This window comes from Callorhinus ursinus, unplaced genomic scaffold (genome assembly GCF_003265705.2).
Source record: "Callorhinus ursinus isolate GAN/ISIS: 27379988/994484 unplaced genomic scaffold, GSC_fseal_2.0 scaffold65, whole genome shotgun sequence".
Lineage (NCBI taxonomy): Eukaryota > Metazoa > Chordata > Mammalia > Carnivora > Otariidae > Callorhinus > Callorhinus ursinus.
Genome location: NW_027397127.1, coordinates 3011176 through 3016798, shown reverse-complemented (window position 1 = coordinate 3016798; position 5623 = coordinate 3011176).

Genomic DNA, 5623 nt, shown 5'->3' with positions numbered 1-5623 from the left:
GGGGCAGACTAATTAGGGAGTACTGCTAGTTAATAGCATTGTCCCAGACTCTGCTCATTTAGCTCTCCTGGTTATGTCTCTTTTGACCTCTCCTGGTTCCAACTTCCACATGGCTTCTGGCAGATACTCTATCGGACAAAAATTGGCCTCAAGACTGTAGTTAGATGACTGATGACAAAATTTGGTTCCAAGAGAAAAGAGTGGGTGGGTAATAGGTGCTGCTAGAACATAAAGTGAGCCTGTGTAATCCCTGCTGCCCCTACAGAAACATCAGGCAGTTGCATCAGGTACTCTAGGAAAGTACCTGATCCTAAAATAATTTTTTAAAGTGTATTGTTTTTCTAATGTTTCACTTTTAGCAACAAATAATGATGGAGGATTAGAAGATTTGAAAGGCTGTTTACTGTGGTGGCAAAGAGTGTAATGCTCCAATCAGTCCTAGCTGGGTTCCAATTCCTCTCACTGGCTGTGTGACCTTGGGCAAGTTACTTGGCCTCTCTGAGCCTCAGTTTTCTCATCTTTAAATGAAGTCGATAAAAGCAATTATGGTTGTATGACTTCTGAGACATAAGGAAATGAGCAGCCTGCTCTTGAGAGAGCTTGAGGAGAAAGAGGAGGCTTATGGTAGAGCCAGATTTCAGCTAAGCAGAGGAGTGTAATGTGAAGTTGACCATGTCAGAGAGTTTGCTTACCTTGAGATGCTGGTTCCAGAGAGCCCAATGGAAAGGTTGGAAGGATGATACAGGGAAAGGAAATACAGAACAATCCTATGAGTGAGAGTGAATTGGGATTAAATGGGGGCATTTAGACATTTTGATATTTTCTCTATTGTACTTTTATTACAGGTGGTTGGGTGTGTGCCTTTTCTTCCTCACTAAAATCATAATGGTTTAATGCCTCTTTGTAACCCCATAGGGCCATGCACTAAGTATTCAATAAAGACTTGAATGATAAAAATATTATCTGATGATAGTGTAATGTTTTAAAGTCATCCTGAAGATACAATTCTGTCCAAGGAAAGCATCAAAATATTTAAATAGATTATACCCATGGGTTTCCTTTATTTCTGTTTTTCATTATTACCAATCTCTCAGAGTACAGGTCAGGAGTGACTTCCCCCTTCCAACTAGCATGCCTTTCCAGCCTTTCTGTGGTTCAGTGATCTACTCTTAATTAGAGATTTCAGCACCTGGGCCTGGGGTAGAAGCGAGGCTCAGCACTCTGATGTTCCTTCCCAGTCTCCAGGGAAACCTCACTTAACTACTGGGTATGCCAGTGGCCATGCACTAGACCTCTGACTGACAGTTGCACAGCTTCCACTTGTTAGAAATCCAGGCTCTTATTTCTCTACCTATTGACTAAATCTCGATCACTTCTCCTATAAAGGGCCAGATAGTAAATATTTTAGGCTTTATGGGCCAAAGGGTCTCTGTTGCAACTCATCAACTGTCTTTGTAGTGCAAAAGCAGCCATAGACCATATGTAAGCAAATGGAAATGTTAAGTGTTCCAATAAAACTTTATTTACAAGACCAGGCAGCAGGCAAGATTTGGCCTGCAGGGCTGTAGTTTGCACACCCCTGGTCTAGAACATTCCATGTGTTTGTCACACTTTGGTTTAGTAACTCCAACATGGCTACCTGATAATATACGTTTGTCATTCTTGATAGAGTCAGAGGCAGGGAATTCGTTCAGTGTGTCAGCCTGGATGCCTGACCATAATGCCTTTTCATGCCTGAGCACGCCCCTGCTACTGTGTTTATTATGGAGTCCTACTGAATTCCTAGTGGTTTCTTCTCCTTGATGCATTTCAGAAACTCTGATTAGTGACTTTGGAGGCTCTGGGAAAATGGCCATCAAATTCTTTTTTGTCCACCTAATCTCTACTTGGCACCTGTTCTCTTTCTTTTCTCTCATGCTTTTCCATTATCTGAAAGATGTCATTCCCCTTGCAATGTCCTTTTTGATTTTGCTGTTTAGCCAAACTCCTCTTGGCTGCACCATGCAGTGCAGACTAACCAGGATTTGCAATCAGAAAAAAAAAAAAAAAAAGTCCCGAGTGAGCAGCTTTCCCCTAATGAGCTCGGCCTTGGCTTGGCCTCCTGATCAGATCTCACATTCTACCAAAAAGCTGTCTGTTAAATGCAGTGTGAGATCCTAGATTGGACCCTGAAACAGTAAAAGGACATTAGTGGAAAAACTAGTGAAATCAAGTAATTTAGTTAATAGGATTGCACTAATGTTAATTTCTTTTGACAAATGTACCATGGTTATATAAAGATGTTAACATTAGGGAAACTGAGTGAAGGGTATGTGGGAACTCTCTATACTACCTGTGCAACTTTTCTGTGAATCTAAAATTATTCCAAAATATATAGTTTATTAAAAAAAAACTTGCCTGCTTAACTGATCTCGCAACCTTACCCCTCCCACTTTACTGTTAGGGATGGCATCTCATTTATGATTGCCATGGCAATCTCATTTATGATAACATGTGCAAAGTACAAGCCTCCCTACCCCAACCCCAGTTTCCACATTAATTCCCTGGGATGACATAACATATACCAAGGACACTTCTGAAGTAGACAGGAACACAATTCTCTTTGTATTTCTCTCCTCTGATTACATACTTAGAAAATAGGTCCTTAACACACACTGGGAGCAAAGAAAGTGTGAAGAGTCTCTTGAATTGTCAGTAGAGAAGAGTCCTCTTGGGTTCTTGGCCTACTGGGCATAAGTTAAAAGAGTTTGTTGGTAAAGAAAAAAGTGGTTGGTTAGATTGATCCCTCCCTGAGGAACAGATTCCTAGTATTCAATATTTCTAAACTCTTTTCTAAGCATGGCCTACCAAATGGGCTGGTGAAAGAGGGGGCAAGTTAGACTGACTTGACTAGAGGTTTAAAAGGTCCCCGATTTCTGTTGCCCCAATTTCTGCTGCCCCCTAATTAATGTGGCCCATAGTTCTTCACTCCTGTGAGTTAGGCCTAGGGCATTAAAGTGTTCCCCATAAAAATGCGAACACTGCCTAGGAAGGAGAATAAGTCAAGTAAGGCTAACCAGAACCTGCTTAACCAGAACTGAGTGAAGTATGATTCATTCATAGGGGGGCTGTGGGGGGTTGTTATGCTTGTGCCTCATATATTTAGGTAAAAACCATTTTATGTACTCACATATGCAGTAACATGGAAAATAGCTTTAAAGAAAAATGAATAAATGAATAGTTTTGTGGGCGGACCATTTTGTATGCAAAAAAATGTTGATTTAGCTATTTTCATTCCTGGATTATATGTAGGTCCAGTTCATTAATCAGAATCTGGTTATGTCAGGTAGGGCAAGCAAAGGATTGATGCCCGAGGAACAGGAAGATGAGGTTGATGCTCCAGTGCTGAGACAGGGATATTGAAGCCCAGAGAGTCTGCTAAGGCAAAAAGGAACAGGCAGGTATCATTCATTCATTAGTTTATTTAACATATTTTCTTTGAGTGCTTAACTATATATTGGACACTATTTTAGGCACTGGGTGAACAAAACAGACAAAACTGTCTTCGTGGGGCTTATACAGATTGTAAATGGAAAAATGTATAATATGTCAGGAGGTGGTAAGTGCTATGAAATAAAAAAGCAGGGCAAGGGAATAGACAGTGATGATGAAAGTTGGGGGTGCTGTCCCAGAACTAGATGATCATGATTTAGAAGCTGAAAAATCCAATGTAGCAGCAGTCAGCACTTGTGAGCAAGGGATACTAAAGACAAACAATAATGCTAGGGCAGAAGCATTTGCTCTGTACTTTGGTTTTCCTTTGCTGGATGCGGCAGACTTCTGTCCACAGGTACTGATCAGAATCCTGAGGGAGTCCAACGAACAGAGACGAATTTTGCTATATATGGTCACTAAAATGTCTTGACATTTGCAGACATTCCTTTATATGCCCACTGTGGCTTGCATTTATGCTGTCTTGCATGCCACACCCCCCTTTCCACTTTCCTGATAGTCTACAACCTGAATTAAAGGAGTAGGTTGAAGGAAAACCAGAGAGGGAGGAAATTCCAAAGCAAAGTGAAAAATCTTAAAATTGGCATTGAACTTTCAGCTCTGGAGGCTTAACATCTAAACATATTTCTTAAAAGCCAAAGAAATATAATATCTAGCATAGCACTTGACATAAAATCCATGCTTAATAGATATTTGAATGAATGAGTGAACTGAACAAATGCCACAACCAAAGGAGCAACTAGAAGCAAAACGGGAGATAAAAATGGCTTCCTGTGATATCAGCTTTTTTTCCAAACATAAACTCCCCCTGTGAATTTTGCGTCTTTTGAAATAGGGTCATTTACAAGCAGTTAATTAAACCTCTTTTTTTCCCCTTAAAAACCACTCCATGCTAATTAAATGAGGTTATTCATTTCTCTTACTTAAAAACTAGTTAGAGTACCTTATGGACTTGTAGGTCAAAACAGTGTGATCTTGTTGCATCCATATACCTTCAGGACCTTGGTCTTCATGGACCTAAGAAAAATCTCTTTAAATCACTTCATGCTCTTTAAAGATAAGAGGAAGACTCCCCTCCACACACCTAGTGTTTCAGTTACCTGATTCAGATGCTTCAGGATGTGATGCTAAATCTGGAGCTGTTATCTTCCTTTCTTCAGTTAAGAGGTGGCTGCTTGAATTATAGCCTTAGCCATGATACCTGAACTGCTCACTTACTTAAAAACTCTATCATTTTAAAATTTAATTAGAAAAATGTATTCAGTTCAATCTGCAGAACAGCAAACATAATTGAACAGGACAAGTATTTTATTTCTCTTAACTCCCACTTATCAAAAAATACAAAGATGTGAATCCAGACTTTTCAAAATGGAATTTCTAATGCTCTTACTCCCACTCTCTCCCAAGAGAAGAGAGCAAATAAATTCTAGTTCATGTTTTCCTTCCTGACCAAAGCAGAAAGTATTTATCATTCTCTGGGCAGAAGGTCATGTGGTTTCCTTGAATCATGCTTTGCTTTCACATTCTGCTATTTGATAAAAGTCCCCCTGGAGACTTTTTGAATGAAGAGATCACCTCTCCAAAATGAATGTGTTCATCTCTTTTATTATAACACAAGAACTCATTTGAGATCTTGGTCAGAGAAATGGATTATAGGCTATAGCCAGTGACTGTAAGACTGGTTTATGACCAGGTAAACTGGACCAACCATCACTTTTTTCTCTTCAGGAGCTCCAGCAAAATTATCTAAATGTTAGCTCTCTGGTTTTCTATTAAGAGTCTGCAAATAATCTCCAAGAGTCCCCAGCTCATTACCCAAGTGTTTTCTTAACTGAGCTGAAAGCCTGGACAGACTCTAATTTCACAGGCCACTGGTTATAGAGAGTCCCAGAACTAGAATGAGTCTTAGAGATTATGGAGTCCAACCATATAATCTTAGAAAGGGGAAACTGAGGCTCAGAGAAGGAAAGTCATTTGCACAGAGCTATACAACTAATCAGTGATAGAGCTAGGATTATAAGGTAATTTTCTTGATTCCCAATCTAGTGCACTTAACACTATACTCTCATCAATGTTCAGAACTGAAAATGACTTCTGCATGGTTATGCACTTACTATGCTGGTTTCTTTGT